This window comes from Lissotriton helveticus, chromosome 3_1 (genome assembly GCF_964261635.1).
Source record: "Lissotriton helveticus chromosome 3_1, aLisHel1.1, whole genome shotgun sequence".
Lineage (NCBI taxonomy): Eukaryota > Metazoa > Chordata > Amphibia > Caudata > Salamandridae > Lissotriton > Lissotriton helveticus.
This window is the reverse complement of record NC_136061.1, coordinates 163629674-163648678: the sequence shown is the minus strand read 5'-3', so window position 1 is coordinate 163648678 and position 19005 is coordinate 163629674. Positions and strand designations below refer to the sequence as shown.

Here is a 19005-nt window from a genome sequence, read left to right as displayed (position 1 = left end):
GCTATGTCTGAACTGGGGTGGCTGAGTGAACTAAAGAATGGTGATGGATTAAACCCAGATCAGTTGACTGGGGGTGAGTGTTTGATTTGTTCAAACGCTCCGTCCATCATCCCCTTTTGTATCGCTTTGTTCGCCCTAAGTATGGCAGGGTATACTCAGATGTGAGTCCCTTGTTCACTTGGCCACTGGATTCAAGATAGCCTGGCTGATGAGGATTATGAATCCGAAACCGGTCCCAGGATGCTTGTTTCCGGTCCAGGGAAGACATGGCTTGGCAGTTCGGGCTGGACTGTTCCCATAAGGCACAGGGTCAGACTGATTTGCATATAGCTATGTCTGAACTGGGGTGGCTGAGTGAACTAAAGAATGGTGATGGATTAAACCCAGATCAGTTGACTGGGGGTGAGTGTTTGATTTGTTCAAACGCTCCGTCCATCATCCCCTTTTGTATCGCTTTGTTCGCCCTAAGTATGGCAGGGTATACTCAGATGTGAGTCCCTTGTTCACTTGGCCACTGGATTCAAGATAGCCTGGCTGATGAGGATTATGAATCCGAAACCGGTCCCAGGATGCTTGTTTCCGGTCCAGGGAAGACATGGCTTGGCAGTTCGGGCTGGACTGTTCCCATAAGGCACAGGGTCAGACTGATTTGCATATAGCTATGTCTGAACTGGGGTGGCTGAGTGAACTAAAGAATGGTGATGGATTAAACCCAGATCAGTTGACTGGGGGTGAGTGTTTGATTTGTTCAAACGCTCCGTCCATCATCCCCTTTTGTATCGCCTTTTTCAATAAGGCAGTCTCAAAATGAGTCTAAAACCAATCTCTTTTAGCTCAATTTAGTTATGTTTGCTGCTGTGTATCCTTATATATTTTTCCCTTTTGGTGCTTTCTAAATCACGTAGATTAAGTAATCAACCTGATTCACGTGTCCTGCAGTGAATGACTAGAAAACAAGGATTACGAAACAAGCAAACAATGGGACTGTCCCTGGTTTTCCACCAGTGTCCCTTAGATTGCTAAGAAGACAGGTTGGCTGGATCCTGGATTCCAATTATCAATTCGTATTAAAGGACATGTTGGTTGGGTCATGGAATCATTAGTAGAAGAAGCTAGGGTTGCCTGCTCAGAATAACACAAAGCGTTAATACAGGAAGACAGGATTGAACTCAAGGGTACTGAACTCGAGGACATCATTTAAACACTCAGATCTTTTATTTAATTCCCCCCTCCTTAGTGTTTTGGAGCTCTGACTTCATACATGCCTAGTGCATTATTTCTGATATATATTTTCAGTGGGCTCATGAGCAAGGCCTAGACAGAATAGATGCGATAGATCAATTAAATCATTTTAACTGCCGCAGTTGTGCAGGTTATTGATTTTAACTGGGGTGGTTATGAGACACTGTGTGGGCAAATGGCACAGAGAAAGCTACAGTCTTAAATGTGTGCCCCTTGTTCCTATTGCCCTATTCAAGAACTCCCAACTGCAAGTGACCAATTGGTAAATCTTCAAAGTGGCACAGATAGAATTGGAGGCAGATCTTCTGCTCTTGTGGCTTGGAGAAATAGTCCATTATTGGTAGGTTTGGTTGTGAAATCCCTGTGCTCCATCTGTCAAGCACTGCTGTGCTCCATCCGTCAAGCACTGCTCTGCTCCATCAGTCAAGCACTGCTCTGCTCCATCAGTCAAGCTCTGCTGTGCTCCATCAGTCAAGCACTGCTGTGCTCCATCAGTCAAGCACTGCTGTGCTCCATCAGTCAAGCACTGCTGTGCTCCATCAGTCAAGCACTGCTGTGCTCCATCAGTCAAGCACTGCTGTCTACTTTTCGGTTTATTACTAGGCACCCCACAGACACAAAATCCAATCACTCATTCACTCCCTCTGCAATGCACTGAGCTCAGTCTCTAAGTCACTCTCCTCAAACAGTAAAGGATCCCACATCCTAGAGTAAAAGGGGGCAAGGATCATTGCTCCTGAAATCATTCCTCTCCCTCAGACAGTACTGATTCTCACTCACTCTCTCAGCCAAAGAATTTAACATCATGAAACCTTAAGGCAAACATGACAGGGTTCTGCTCCCATACACTTTTGCGCAGTCAGACAGCAAAGCACAACAATGACTCTCTGTCACTTTACCATTGCAGTATAGCATCCTGAAATCCTAGAGCACACAGAGGAGGTGTCTGTGTCATGCATTCCTCCAAGCATCGCAAACACAAGCCCATACCCTTGTTGGTTCAAACAAACATGGAACCCACTACGGCCGCCATTTAGACAACTTTGGATGAGGCCCCAAACCATGGTAGCCAAGCCACCCATGGTAGTGGAGCTCCAGGGCAGTCTCTACAGAGACCCATGGGGCACCTTTCTCAAACACTAACATGCCTGGTTTCTGAGTGCTGGCAGGTTATTGATATCGGCCCATCGGTCCATCCAGTGCCAGAACTTTCATCAGACAGGACTTCCAAATAAACTCTGCGACACCAGTTGGGAAACAGGTCTATCCAGGAGAAGGAATTTGATTTCTGTTCTCAAAAAAGTCCAGTACGAATTTGGCAAACTGAGCTTATTTTATAGTCCAGTCCTTTAAGGTACTTCAATTTCCCTGTAATATATTGTTGTCTCACTTTTAGAAACGCAATTTGAGTACCAAAGCTATACTGTAGTGTGGGCTTGTATTACTATCACTAATGGGAACCACATTAAAATGCAGATTTAGTCAAATCTATATTTGTCGGGCTTGAGTGCACTGATGGCCCAGTCCCCACGGTTACCTTGTAATACTGCCATACTTAAAAATCTCTTTTCTTTCAAGGCTTGACACAGAGAAAAAAAAAGTGTGTGTAACTCTGTAATCAGATCATGGCTAATTTCCATGGAGGGGACAACTCGTCTTGCTTCTCCACACTTAATTTGATATGCTATTAACCAGAAAGCCTGCCAGTACAGTAGATTCCAATTGTTTTTTGGCGGTATGTGGTGCCTTGCATTGCCAGATGCCAAGCCTGTTAAAATGTAGCAAGTCAGTCCAGTGATTTAGGAGCTGAACAAAGAGCAGGAGGGGAACATTTTATTAGTACACTTATCTATCAAGCTTGTAAAGAGACACGTCAAAACATAAAGCTGAATAAAAAAATGTGAGGGTGTATAAGGAAAGTAAAAAAAAACAAAATGGAGTAATCGCATAAAGGGAGATTCTGTTCAAGTCCTGTGCTGTGAGATGCATAAACAAAGCACTCCACCCAAGCCCTGAAGAACAAGAATATTCCACATCTGATTTAGGGCAGCATGGAGGACTGATCGAGGAACTAAGGTTGGCCCGAAGCTTGGAGTTTGCACCCAGGTAAGAACTGTGACCAAACCAGAGGACACTTGTGTCACCTGACAGCTGAGGAGGTGTTTGGACCACTGAAGGATTTGCACCTGCTGGTAACCTTTTATTGATACTTGACCAAACTACCTTCGAGGAAGCCTAGATCACACTACTTTGTACGGAGAGGGACAAAGTATTTCCCTTTTAATACACATTCTTAGGGTTGTTCTGGTGTCAAGGGGTGGATACCCTGATCATGGAACTGCAATCTCCTTACAAACTAAGTGTACCTGAGATACTGCTGCTTAAATGTGTCATAGGCCCTTAGTCATAATCAGGAGCTTATTCTAGTTGTGATTAGGACCCAATGGGTACAGTGGATGCCCAATAAGACAGGGGTGGGAGGTTCTTTCATCGAACAACAAATGGTGCAACATGGAAGTGATCTGTAAGTCTACTATACAAGTCTTGTTTACAAGATGTAGAGCCTTTAATTGGTACCAAGTTGCTCCCCTGCTAGAACACTGATGTGTTGGCCCAACTGAAGTTGTAAGTGCCCTCCTAACAAACGATGTCTGATGCCTCTGTTATTGGGCATCAGATCCAAGTGCCCACCCCCGCCCTCCCGACCCCACACACTTATCTGAACACACAGAACTATACCCTGAACTAGTTTCCCTTTGCCAACAAGAACATCTATTTTGAAGGTTAGGGACTACAGTTCTTTTTTTGGGGCTAGTTTGGGATTTTTGGAAAGATATCTGCAATCTTAGCTGAACACCCTCAATTAAACTCTGTAGGACCAAATGCCATTGAAAAACGAGGACAAATGACAAGCATATCTTATGACTTTTTGAACATTTTTTCTATACCTACAGTCATACAGAAACATTGTGCAGAGTAAAGAGCTAAGACACAAAGGCTTCAAGAACGTCTCTAGTCCACAAAATAAAATTGCCCATACAATCCAACAGCTTTTCTACATAGCTTCTTACCACTGTGAAACCCCAAACTATGGTCAGGTGGTGCTTTATAGTTTTTTAAGTAACACACAAACACATATATGCAGCATTAACTGAACAGCAACATTAATTGTGTGTTCTCATTTTTGGGTCACCCAGTAGTTGAGTTCCAAAATCTCATCACCTCCTAAAGTAATCCCCAACTACTTGGCAAATCAATGAATTGGGAGTCAAGTTCAAATAGGAATACTTGGCATCCATCAAGCAATGCACTTCTACCAACGCAGTAGGAAGTGGTTGACAACATTTACTCACAAGAGAGCTGCTCAGTTACCATTGGCATCTTGAGATCTTGGAAAAACGGCCTGACACTATACTATTCAGCATTTGATATACAATCAATAGTAATTCCAACCTCATCAACCTGAAACTTGACAACTCCAACCTACACTTTCTATGAAGGGCTCCTAGAGTACCAGCTAAATCGAATTAAAAGAGATTACAAAACCCTGGCCCAATCTGAAAATCAGGAGCAATGCAGCCACAGTTATAGCAGAGCTCGACTTATCTGGCAAGGAGGCCAGGGTTTCTATTTGACAACACTCATATCCACTTGAATTAAGAGACATTACAACAGATACCTCAAGCTAGACAGACAATGACAGTGACTTTGTCACATTGGCAGCAAATACAACCAACAGTTAAGGAGTAGCAAATTCCCAGAGAAGAGACACAGTTTCGGAGAAAACAGTACAATATGGACTGAGAATGCATTCAGGAAAGAAAAGCAGGAAGGTCAAAGAGCACAGGGGCAGTTTGTACTATCAAAATGCTAGGCAAACATTTGGTGGGAACACATTGTTTGTGCCATCGGAGAACCTTCTGAGCGAAGAGCCGGGGCAAAGCTTCAGGGAGGGGTGTTTGAGGGGTGTCACCCCCCTGCAATGCCTGTTTTATTTGTCATCCTGATTTTACTTAGAGGTTTTAACACGCTGACACACACTATACACACACATATATACACAAACACATATTATATATATATATATATATATATATATATATATAGTATTTCTCTCTATTTTCTCTATGTCCAAGTAGGCATGTGATGCACTTGCACTTTAAAATGGGCTGAGCATATTGCATTGTCATGTGACCAAGGCCGCAGGGACGGCCGAAACGCGTCATGACTAGCTGTTTATTGGGTGAATAAACTGTATGCTGCAAACAAGTTGGTCCATGCCTCGTATTTCACAGGAGTGGAGCGCTGCGAGGTATTGCAGATAATTACCGGCATTTGACTGTTGCCGGTGCTGGACCCCCTCCCCTACAAGAAGGCTTCACGGCAAGCAGTCTACCGTGCCTCCAGTCTTCGTTGTTTTCTGCCGGCTGGTGGAAATTTGGCGGGGACCCCGGGGGCACCATTCAAATCCCATCTAAGGGAAGGAGCGAAGCCATCCAATCAGTCACAAGCGGGTGGAGAAGTACCTGGAAGCAATCAGCGACCAGTGATTTGCAGAATCGGTGCGCGAAGGAAAAGGAACCTGTGGTGCCGTTCGAGTGAGCAGGCGAAGGGGCCAACAACGCGCTAATGAGAACAATTCTGCGGCTGCGGTAAGGGCGCTATATGTGTACATGTGTGGCTGATTGGAGAGGGGAGGTTTAGGCAAGAAGCTGAAGGAGGTTAAATGAGGTTGGCAACACGCCGCCTAAGAACGGAACACTAAGTCAGTCTTCGTGTGTCAAGCGAGCACAAAATAGTATAGCCCAATAAACAGTGATGTCAGGCGATGCACGAAGAGCCCGGGAGCTCGCCTCACAAGAGATGTTCTCTGATGAGATAGAGAATGAAACTAATGTTAACAAAGGAGTTGGAGGGGAACCAAGCGTGGTGGAGCCTAGCAGCATCAGAACTGCCTTCAAAGAGTTGGAAAAACTCTAACACAATGAACAATCAAAATGGTGGGAGGCACGTTCATTAAAAAGATACCTTGATGTTGGGAGAGTCCCTAGAGGGCTACGCATAATGCTGGCCCCCAACTACGAATCGCCAAATCCCCTTATGATGGTGGCATGGGGTGAGTGTAACCTAGACTCGTCACGCCGATTAATGCAGATTTTGGTTCAGTTTGCCAAGATCGACGGGGATGAGCTACAGAAGAAAATAGATGCCCTTGAGGAGACAATTAAAACACAAATAGGTGGGAAAGAAACTCCAGAGATCACCAAATTAAGGGATGATATGGTAACAAGATTGGCGAAGGAGGAAGAAAAAAGTAAGACCAGAAAAATTCATAAATTTAAGAGGGATAGAGACGACTATGCCAACGGGCAGATATTCACATTTGCGCGCCGTTATGATAATTTAAGAGCGGCCACAGCAAGCAAACGCGGCACAAAAAATACAACTGCAGCCCAACCAACAGATGATGATTCAGTGGTATATAGCTCCACTGTAGAAAGTGGTTCCGACAATGAAGGACCAAGAACAAGAAGCAAAGTTGCATTGACACTGGGGGAAGAATTGATAATTTTAAAAGACAGCAGAAAAGATACCCTGAGGTCACGATTCAAGGGCAAAACCGTGCAACAAAGTCCCAACGTAGGAGGGCAGGCGCATTGCCGGAAAAACTCTAACACAATGAACAATCAAAATGGTGGGAGGCACGTTCATTAAAAAGATACCTTGATGTTGGGAGAGTCCCTAGAGCGCTACGCATAATGCTGGCCCCCAACTACGAATCGCCAAATCCCCTTATGATGGTGGCATGGGGTGAGTGTAACCTAGACTCGTCATGCCGATTAATGCAGATTTTGGTTCAGTTTGCCAAGATCGACGGGGATGAGCTACAGAAGAAAATAGATGCCCTTGAGGAGACAATTAAAACACAAATAGGTGGGAAAGAAACTCCAGAGATCACCAAATTAAGGGATGATATGGTAACAAGATTGGCGAAGGAGGAAGAAAAAAAGACCAGAAAAATTCATAAATTTAAGAGGGATAGAGACGACTATGCCAACGGGCAGATATTCACATTTGCGCGCCGTTATGATAATTTAAGAGCGGCCACAGCAAGCAAACGCGGCACAAAAAATACAACTGCAGCCCAACCAACAGATGATGATTCAGTGGTATATAGCTCCACTGTAGAAAGTGGTTCCGACAATGAAGGACCAAGAACAAGAAGCAAAGTTGCATTGACACTGGGGGAAGAATTGGAAATTTTAAAAGACAGCAGAAAAGATACCCTGAGGTCACGATTCAAGGGCAAAACCGTGCAACAAAGTCCCAACGTAGGAGGGCAGGCGCATTGCCGCAAAACAAAGGAGATCAAAGCAAACGTGGTCGGGGTCGGGAGCCACCCGCAAACCACGGCAGTAAGCTCTGCTGATCAGCCACAAACAGAGACTGGAGATAATACTCAGGAACTACATGTAATAGAACCAATCAAATCTAAATCTATAATTAACCTGAGTTCAATTGAATTAACCACAGCAGAGGAACAACTCCTTAGTCTAGGCCTAAGTTTCTGCCCAGAATCAAACTTTTGCTATACAACTACAAGGGCAGACATTTACCAATATATACGGCAATTGAAATTAAAAAAACAGTTTCTGAATAAACCAACAAACACAGCTATAGAGCCACCAAAGTCTGGATTGGGCAACGAAGGACTGACAGTAAGTGACATGGGCCTTTTCCATGATATGTGCCAGCTGGAAAGTGAGGACAGTATGGGGACACAAGAAAGAGTGGCATTGAGTGGTCAAAGGAAACCCAATACTCCATTCAAGCCAAAATCGAAGTACATCCCCCTGGCAGCACGTGATGGGCTTGACGCTTTCAGTGAGGCAGTGGTGATGAAAATAAAAAGGCTGGCCCGTGTAAATAATGAAAAGGAGAAAAAATACACAAGCCAAGAGAGGAAATTGAAACAATTGGTGAAGAAACTACAGGAGGCAGAATTGGTAATCCGCAATTCAGATAAAGGTGGGAACATCGTCTTATGGCCAGTTAAAAATTATCTTCAGGAAGCATATAGGCAGTTGGATGATATCAATTGTTACAGAAGAAGCAATCCGCAAAAATACAGGATGATGCAGCAAAAATTTTATAAAAACTTGGTAGCCTGGAAAGGATTAGGTATGCTGAGTGGGGATGAGTTTAAGTACATCAAAAAGGATTACCCACTAACCCCCTATATATACTTTATACCAAAGGTCCATAAAAATCTTACCGAACCGCCAGGAAGACCAATAATTGCGGCATGCGGTGGGCCTCTGGAAAATGTATCAAAATACATTGATTACTTTTTACAGGCACACATGAAATCATTGAACTCATATGTCCAGGATACAAGTGATTTCCTGCGGAAAATAGAAGAGATCGAATGGAAATCAGACTTTCTTTTAGTGACATTGGATGTGAGTTTTTTGTATACCTGCATCAAGCATAGGGATGGCTGCGAGCATGCGAATATTATCTAAGCAGAAGACCTATGGAACTTACTCACCACACGAAAATGCTAATGGAAATGCTATCATTCTGTCTAGAGAACAATTATTTTATGTTTAATGGCCAATTCTTTCAACAGGTCCAGGGTGTAGCCATGGGGGCCAGTTTCTCCCCAAGTTATGCTTGCCTCTTTATGGGGTGGTGGGAGGAACTGGTCCTCAGGCGTAAATACATGCACTACTGTACATCCAACATAGTCTCTTTGCTTCGTTTTATTGATGACCTTTTTATAGTGTGGCATGGATCTGAAGATAGTGTTTTATATTTTATACAGGAAATCAATGTGAATGATCTTAACTTGAATTTTACTTCTAGTATTAGCAAGGAATCGGTGAAATTTTTAGATGTGCAGGTTTTTTTATCCAACAATGATCTTAGTACTACCCTTTTTAGAAAACCGACGGCGGGAAACACTATTACATGCAACGAGTGGCCGTCCACAACACTTGATCAAATCAATACCATATGGTGAGATGCTCCGCATCCGCCGTATTTGTAGTAATGATGAGGATATGATCATGAAGCAACAAGAAAGTCTACTTAGATTTGTGGAAAGAGGTTATAGTACCAGAACAGTAGAAACCGCCATCAGAAAATCACGGCAAAAAGCCAGAAGTGATCTCCTAAAATACAATCCGAAAAAAGTCCAATTCAGAGTGTAGATACTAATCCAGTCCGGTTAGTACTAACATACTCCAAACACGAAAAGGAGTTAAGGAGTATAGTCAGACGAAACTGGCATTTTATACAAGATGACCTCATTATTGGAGATTTGATGCCCGCCAATCCATCGATAACCTATCGTAAAGGTATGCGTCTGGGCACAATTCTAACAAAGAAAAGCCAGGAAGTCCTTGGAAAAGAACCCTGGCGGCCTACCAGTAGGGGGTTATATAAATGCTTTACATGTAAAGCATGTCAACATGGTGTGAACACTAAAAAATACACCACAGTCATCCCTAAGGCGACTAGGGAGATTGAGCAACAGCTTACATGTAAAACGGAATATTGTGTATACATCCTGGAATGCGAGTGTCATCTGAAATATGTAGGCAGCACGAAGCTGCAGGTTCATAAAAGAATCCTGCAGCATTTGCGTGCTATAACCAATAAAGATCAAAACTATCCGGTTGCGAGGCATTTTGAGGCATTGCACAACAGCAAACCTCAAGGCCTAAAATATTACGCAATTGAGTCCATCCCAGTAACAAAAAGAGGAGGGGATAGGGAGGCCTGCATGCGAAGAACTGAAACAAGCTATATTCTGAAATTCGATTCCAAATGGCCTGGAGGTCTGAACACTACAGAAGACCTTCACACATATTTATAATTGAAAGAGCCAATAATCTTCCACATGTGAGGTCTCTAGAAGGAATGTAGGATAGGAAGAGAAGGCATATATCGTCCAACATTGTAGCTAAGACAAACAGGAATATTGGGATATCAAATTGCTATATTTGCACAATTTTGTATTGAAACATATTTATTTCCTTTAAACTATTAGAGTTTTTAGATATATTACAGGTGCATAATATTTATATTTGATGACCCATGATTGATTTCAGCCGTCTTCTAAATATTAGGGTAGATTTTATCCATATGTTTTTTAGATAGTTGGTTTTAATCATGTCACCGATTTCAGTCTTATAAATAGGTTTGTTTTTACAATGTGGTTTTAATTCATATATCCTTTACCTCGCCATCAATTATGGTTTTGTGTAAATGAATTGAATTTGATATATGGTCAGTCACATTAAATACTGTATGAATTTATTTGAAACTATCCCCCTAAAACTACCATCATATGTATGAATTTCCCCCTCAATATATCCACTATAACATTGGACAATGAACTGAACCAGTATAACTATATTTTGACAACTGATATTTATTTGTGGTTTTATTATCTTTTATAAGCATGAGTCACTTTAATTACATTGCACTATTGCACTGGGCCACTTTAGTACTATCATAGAAGAGGATCCTTCCTTGAACGTTAAATAACATACAATTATTTGTTAGACCTAGTATGTACTTAGGTGTCTATTTAGAAATATTAATACTATTGGGTAAGATCTGTCTATAGTGTTAAGTGATGTATATCATGCTTATATATGCATTTCTTGTGCAGTCTTATTATAACATAAGAATTAGAAAAAATAATTTTAGTTTCTTTTAAAAAGATTTATAGTTTATGCACGTTATGGTGAGCACGTGGTTAATTTTTTCAATTTAATACACATGTCAAAATGGATATAGTTCATAAGGATTATGTTTTGGAATATGGAACAAGCATTTAAGCTGGCAGCAGAAGTGTGATTGAAACAAAATATTGCTGTTGACCAAAGCATAACAATTCATAATGGAAGTGATTTATTAACTGTCTTTTGTGCAATTAGGTTTTCGTATTCATACGGATAGAAATGAGACAGTGAACTTGATCTCTGTAATGGTATTTAAACAAAGTATTTTCTCTATGTCCATGTAGGCATGTGATGCACTTGCACTTTAAAATGGGCTGAGCATATTGCATTGTCATGTGACCAAGTCCGCAGGGACGGCCGAAACGCGTCATGACTAGCTGTTTATTGGGTGAATAAACTGTATGCTGCAAACAAGTTGGTCCATGCCTCGTATTTCACAGGAGTGGAGCGCTGCGAGGTATTGCAGATATATATATATATATATATATATATATATACATATATATATATATATATATATACATATATACACACACACACACACACACACACACACACATATATATATATACATACATACATATACACACAAACATATACGTATATATACACACACATATATACATATATATATATACACACACACACACACACACACACACACACACACATATATATATATATATATGTACACGCATATATTACCTCCTGGCAGTTGCAAGTAGGTAGTTATAGTGAAGAACTAGTTTCCATAGAAAGAGTGTTTTTTCATTTGCCAATAACGTTGGCGTCGTTTAATGAATCCTCGCGAAATGTTCATAACTAGTTCAACACTCACTTCAACTGCTGTCTTGAAAATATTGTGGTGCTCCTTCAAGCGGGGGCCTAGAAAAAGGGGGAGGTCTCAAAAAGCATTTCCCCGTGTTAACTTCCTTGGGAAGATTTAGACACAGCTACAGCCCAAATTGCTTAACAAAATGACACCAAATTTGGCAGTAAGATATCTGTTGGTCCAGAAAGTGCCCTTTTTGTTAAATGGTGTAAATCTGTTCCATAGTTGCGGAGCTTATTTAATGGTTTTTCAGATATACAACTGGGGATAAGGAGGATCCACAAACCCACCCGAGCTCTTGTGCTGAAATATGATTGGCTGACAAAACTTCAAACCAGGGAGTGTTGGCAGTCATCTTGTGACTCAGCTTGAACAGAGGCACAGATAAAAAACTTTTAAAAAGAAAAGGGGGCAGGGTCGAAACACCCTGAGCTCCTAGGCCTCTTGGGGGGTCCCACAGTGACCCTTCACGGCCAAAGAAGCCTTTTTTTTAAAATGTCAGTAGGAGTCGCTCTGGATGCACGACTCCTGCCAAAAATGAAAATGGAAAAAAAAAGTGCGGGCTCCTGCACTTCGTTAATTATTGGCCCCGGGTGGGCCAGGTCCCATGGCATTATGCAAAAAAGGAGGGGGGGCGCACGGGCCCCACCCTCCTGGGGCTTATTATGCCGTAGGGGCCACCACCTCCCGGGTGCTTTATAAACATTAATGGGGGGGGGGGGGGGGGGGGGAGGTCGTATGGCCTCTCCCGCTGCCCCAGGGGCCACCACCTCCCTGGGGCATATTTCTTTTCAAATGGGGCATGAGCTTTTGGACTCTCACGCAGCCCCAGGGGCTGCCACCTCCCCAAGGCCGGCACCTACTATGTCCTGATTTGCCCACCCCCGGGACATAGCTATATGCTGTCGCATGGTGGGAGTGTTAACGCTTCCGCCAAGCCTTGGCAAACTGTGCTCCACTTTGAGCAAGCATGAGCATTTTGCTCTTGCTTGCTCAAAGCAGAGCACAATTGCTTTGAAAGAGAGGGAGTTGTAGGTTACCAGCTTCCTCTGTGTCAAAGCAATGCCTGTTCCTGCAGGCGGCTGGCAGCCCGGGGGATTGGGTCCCTGGGGACAAAACTAGCCCTGTGAGGGGGACCTTGTGGCTCGTCTCTCATTATTTATTAAAATAAAAGGCCGGGCCCCGGGTGATGGGGTAACCATGGCTGAAAATCGGCCTGAGGAGGGGGACCATGCAGCCCACCTCACCAATTCAAAAATAGGCACGGCCCAATGTGAAGGGGCCTCAATGCCAAATTGGAGTCAGGGAAGTGGGGGCACATAGTCCCCCTGCCGAATAAATAAATAAAAAGTTTGAAAAGTAAAAAACAAGTAAGTCGGAGAGGCCCCGCCCCCTTTCACCACCACTCTGCAAATGCGCCTTCTGGCGCCCAACTGGTTGGCTCCCAGAGTCTCCTTGGGAGCCAACAAGCCCTCCTGTTACCTCCAGCCTAACTATAATGTGCAAAACCAGTGAAATTGAACACTTATAGTTACCTTAGCTAACTATAATAAACGCCCCGCAATGCACTGCTTATAACCTCACATAATACATCACTCATGACAAGGTCAGTGAGAGCACTGATGAGATCTCTAATAACATCACTGATGACATCATCAAGTGACTGTAAGTGTTTTTAAGAGTTTATGGGTGTTAAAAATATAACCCACTGCAAAAGTTAAATTAGTACACTATGTGCACTACTACCGAGTGATAGTACTTTTAACATATAATATGTGAGTGGCTGTATGTATCCTTATGTGTACTGGTGTGTTTTTATTAGAAAAAGCCTCTAAAAGTGGATGTTTGTTTTTGTGCAAAGTCAGTCAGTTTATCATCAATACTCAGGCCACCATCCTAAACTATAAAATAACAAGTATTGAGTAATAGAAATATATGAACAAGTCAAGCTGATTTTCTGCAAAATATGACAAAAAGTAAACTAAGTCAACACGTCAGCGAATTAGGTAATCGGAAGAGGAGCGGTTTACGAGAAGCATAACTTAAAAGGCCACATACATATTCTGGAAACATTTGCACTGCATTTTTCACAGTTCATAAGAAACGAAAGTTTGAATATTTGCTGCCTAACAGAAACACAATGAAGACAAAAACCACATACGTATGTTGCTGTGCTTTCCATTGCTTTTTGCACTATTTTCTCACAGGCAAAAAGACTAGACCGTTTAAACTTCTAAAAGAAAAAAAAGGGTTGCAAAAGCTCCTCTAAGTTTAAACTGAGTACTGAGCAACGACACCACTGTCAGTTGAGTCTGAGGAATTTCATACCACTTGGTTATGTTAGGGTGTCATACATACATGGAGCCATAGTGGCTGGTACATGTATTACAGATAGCATGCTGCACAAGTTTTCATTTCATTTCTGGAGTCATGCAGCCTTGACAAGACACTAAACAGGTAGTGTCACAAGGGTAGAGTTCTATTTCGCCTTGTAAGACACTTGGATGATGGGATTGATACAGCTGACACAGTACTACTGGAAACAGCATAATAGATTATCAGGGAACTTTAGATAGAGATACCATTGACTGGAAGCGATGACAAAGCATACACTCTCAATCAAAAGGTGGGAACAGGCTAATACTCTAAGTGAAATGCTAGTGGAAGCTCGCACCGTTAGTGATCGGCTGGGTGTAAAGTCGAACTGGTACTTTATTCGGGAGAGGAAAGCTACGGGGTTGTTGATGGTGAACTCACACTTAGCCAGCATTGTTATAACATGGCTTAAATGCGGACCATGGGAGGGATCAATCTAATTTTTTGGGGACATCGCACAAGTGACAATCAAGGGTGTAAACTTCATATTCAGTCACAGAATGTACCATCCATCCTTGGTTGCCGAGCATGCACCCCTGTATGCAAGTGTGGCCATATATGGTGTCAGAGTATAATTTTGGATGTGAAATTTTAAATGTTTCTTGACGAACTATTAGAAGCTGTTCACAAGTGGTGCTGTAACTGCACACAATGCTGACCTAACTATGGAACAGAACAGCAAATGCATAGAATTTAAAAATATAGAAGTACATGTCCACTTACATTTGTTTTTGCTGCAAACATAATAATTGTATTGCATTATTAGAACATGTGCACTTTGATCCAGGTATTATTTGCCCTCTATTTAGACAGGTGTGGAAAAAGGGAATAATGTCTGCTAACCAGTTTTGCATGCGATTCCAACTTGCACAGTATATTGCACAACTACCACCACCTGTGAACAATCAAGTGCATCAGAAAAGGACTAACGAGAACCCTCAATATTTTTTTTTTTTTGCACGCAGTTTGAAAGCCATTTAATGCTCGACACGGCAACCATCGAGAAATTCAGTGCAACATAACTAACCTTAGCTGCGGTAAGCAGAGAATGTCCAGTTTGTTTTGGAGTACCAGTTACCAGATTACCTCGTGTCACCAAGACACAGTGCTCCAGCATTATGCGTTCATATAATTCCCAATGCAATTGGGTACTTCAGTTCACTACGTGGGAGACATGACTGCAACTTCCAGACTCAACTGGGTTGTTAAATAAAAGACTAGGGTATAGTAGTCCTGGTGTCATCCGGCAACCCAACCCAAGTTCTGTGGATCTCAGGCGCACAACGCCCATAGGACTAAAAGGGCTTTAACCCCCCACCTCCCTGTCGTGAGTCTTAGATTGAGCTGCCGTGGCATCGGCTGGGCAGTGTCTGGAGTCTTATCTAAGCCACACCCTAGTTTTTCACATGTCTTTAAGAGACGATCTACATACCTTTTGTGAACTGATTAACAAGGCCAGGTTTTCTGGTTTTTTGACTAGTTCCAGTACCCCGTGGGTCCCCACTCTACCTATTCCTTACATTTATATTTTATTTTTACTGCCACAGCGGGAGAATGCATTTAGTGAAAAGGCATCTCGCGAGTAGGTTGCCACCTGCCCAAAAATACCACGCATTTATTGGTTAAAGAGGCTGCAAAGGCCTCGCCTTGACAATAAATAGGCCTGATTCATCTGTAATATGACTTTTCTGTCCTTGTTTCCTTTAATTATTAGTCAGGGATCATTAATGCAGCCCTAGAACACATTTAAAAGTTATATTTATATTTGTTGTTTGAAGTATGCACAAAAAAGTGCAAAGTTTAGCTTTAGGTCATTTTGCTTATTTTTGTACTGGCTGGGACATCGAAATACTGGCGATGCTGGTAGAAATCCGGTCAGCAGGCAACCCTAATGAGGAGACTGAAAGTTTGTGGCAGGACCAGCACATTATTTATTTCCTCCACCCTTCATCCTGAATTGATGCCATGATGGACAAGGGAACTAATAGCACATGGATGGGAGGCTATGGCAAACTGCAGGCTATCAAATGCTTCTATTAAGACCCCATCATAGGCTGTGGGGGTCTCGAACTGTCTGAGAAAAACTAGCCCAGTCATACCCAGTGGCAGGGACACAGAATACGCGCCACCATACCTGGCCGAAGGCCCAGACAAAATGCATGTAATTCTTAGTATATGAGGTGGATCCATAGCAAAATGTTTGAACTGATATTGGAGGTAACTTGTCATAAGATTTCCTGTACTCATTTTATAGGGAGCATCAATGGCAAAATGCAGACCCTTGTATATCGGAAGTCATTTTTAGAGATTCCCATGGCTGTGGCTAAAGTATCCATGGTAAATTTCTAGCACTGTCATATCGAATGTGCTCCTTGTCATTAGGGGCTCAACTATGCAGAAATGATGACTTTGGCATAGTGAAAGTAATTTCTGACTTCAGACATTTGGAAAATATGAGATCAACTCATAGGAAAGGCCAGGCTTCCTAAGTGCACTATGAAAGTACTGGATTATTTCATGAATGCCCTATAAAGGTCTGCAGTGTTTTAAAAAATGTTCTTCCAAAAGTTTCAGAAAAAGCTCAGGGGAGAAGTCTACTCTGGGTATGAGGTTAGCTCTCCAGGGGCAGCTCCTCCGTTTGAGCGGAGGCGCAGCTCCTCCGTTTGAGCGGAGGAGTGTCGCCCCACAAAGAAAAGCCCCAGGCCAGAGAAGAAAAATAAAATGGTAATAAATTTTATTACCATTTTATTTTCCCGCAAACGACCCATGCCGAACTAAGTGGCAGGACAGGGAAGGGCCAGTGCTGGAGAGTGGCAGCAGGGAGCTGTGCCCTTTAAAATGCACGTCTCTTAGGTCGGCTCTCTTGTGACGGCCAGCAAGGCATGCACATTTTAAACTTCTCAGTCTTAGACAGCTGGGTGAAAGAAAGCGCTGTCCGCCAGTGATCTTGAGAGCGCTGAGTGAGACTGCTCTCTAGCTGGTGAGAGCAACACCAGGATTGGTTAGGGACGTTGGCTAGGTCCCGCATTGGAGCCTGCCTTCACAGAAGGAGGAACACGTCGAGCAGCGCAGGAAGGCAAGTGTCTTTTTTTGTGTCTCACCACCCTCAGTACTTGCTAGCTGCCCCTTTTCTGAAAAGGCTCGTCATGCCCTATTGCTGGGTGCAGGGCAGACTTTAGTACAAAGCAACTGGTGCAGCCGCACCTGGCGTTGACTTTGGTGGGGGCAACGTGTTTAAAAATAATGTTGGGTGTAAAAGCACATGAACTTCCTTGTGAATCAGGTAGTTTTCAGGCAACAATAAAAATGTCAAGATAACTTTGGTGATTCATGTTCGTACTACTGGGAGTTTTGAATTTTGTCTACTGGCAGTTTTCGCTCATTGTAAAGTAGTACAGAGGGTTAATGTGCCTGCTGCAAAGAATGTGTACCATGCAGATCACATAACTGAGTGTGATTGAACTATGAATAGCATTATAAATAAACAATGTACGTTAGAGAGAGGCTATGGACAGATATTGGAGTAGAGTAGGAATTCATGAAGGGGGAGGTCATGGGGGAAGAGAGCGCTGAAAAAGACTGTAGTAACACCTACCACCAGCGCTCGAGCTGGCCCTTGCTGGAAGTCTTGGCCTGCCCACCGTAGTTCGGGTCTAGTTGCACCCTAGTGGATTTATATGCATGCAACTGATCAGTAAGCAGCGATTAAATCTCCCGTTAACAGTATGCTCCTTGTGATACGTCTACAAATGAGTCATCAGTGTGTCCACACATGATCGAAAAAGAAAGCGGCAATGCGCTAATGGAAATAAAAGTAAACAATGACGCGCACCTGTTAACGCTAAGCATATTTAAGACGAAAACATACGGTTATAGGGTGCCAAATGCATTTTTCCAGGCCACCTTCATTTCTCAATTTGCCACTGACAGAGCACAGTGCAGTCTAGTAGAGAGGTGCGCTACACTCCAGGGGAGGGACACAATATACCAGGAGAGGGGGCACGGAACACACTGATGGAGGAGACAGGACAGCCCAGTGGAGGGTGACATAACAAATGAGGGTTGAAACACAAGGAAACTCAACATGCACAGTTTACAGGTTGATCCAACATAGGGAAGAGGGCACGGCTGAAAATGGGGAAAGTACAGACCGAGAGTGGGACGTAAATTAAGGTAGATTATTATTCTATTGACACGGTTGTTAGGCAGCCAATGAACAGGGACCCTCCAATACTGTATAGCCCACAACCAACCCTGCCGAATCAGACCGTGAGACCTACCTCCCGTCTCTGGACGGATCGTGAACATCCGACTGTCTCCTTTGATTAAGACCTTTACTGACGTTAATAACTAAAGCCGATAGAAGACTGTCCGAAAGCTGTTTTTAAATCAACTGACAGCCGAAGGAGCGGTACTAGGAGGACCTTTGCGGCTGTACTTCCCAGTAAGCCTTGCGATTGGCTAAAAAACACATTGACCCGCCCCGAAACCAGACGTCCGATCCATCCCTGAAGAGTCCGGCCCTGATGCTGCACCGGAAGAGACCTCTTTGGTGCTCCGGGTAAGGCCACCCCGGAAAAGACTTCCGCTGCCCCGGGGTTATGGCCCAGCCGCCTACGAACCGGCCCAATTCTTCTACCTTGTAATACCAGTAGCTAGTAGTGTACTCAATCGCAGCGCCATCATGTGGTAGTTTATGTTGCTACAAGGCGGAATTCTAAAGTTTCAGCAATGAGAATGGCATTTTGCTACTGATAAATTAAAAGACTCAACCGTTGAAGATCCGTTTAGAAAATA

At 43.1% G+C, this 19005-nt stretch overlaps 1 protein-coding gene across 2 annotated transcripts in view; it reads right to left on the bottom strand.

Moving 5' to 3' along the window:
• Positions 1-18668, bottom strand: part of RABGEF1 (RAB guanine nucleotide exchange factor 1) — a 351066-nt gene extending 332398 nt beyond the window's left edge. Inside the window, exon 1 of one of the 2 annotated variants that reach the window (XM_078679474.1) lies at positions 18489-18668. The gene's annotated coding sequence lies outside the window, so the exon portion shown is untranslated. The remainder of the gene's footprint in view (positions 1-18488) is intronic. The other variant, XM_078679473.1, reaches the window with a different exon arrangement.
• Positions 18669-19005: the final 337 nt, after the last annotated feature.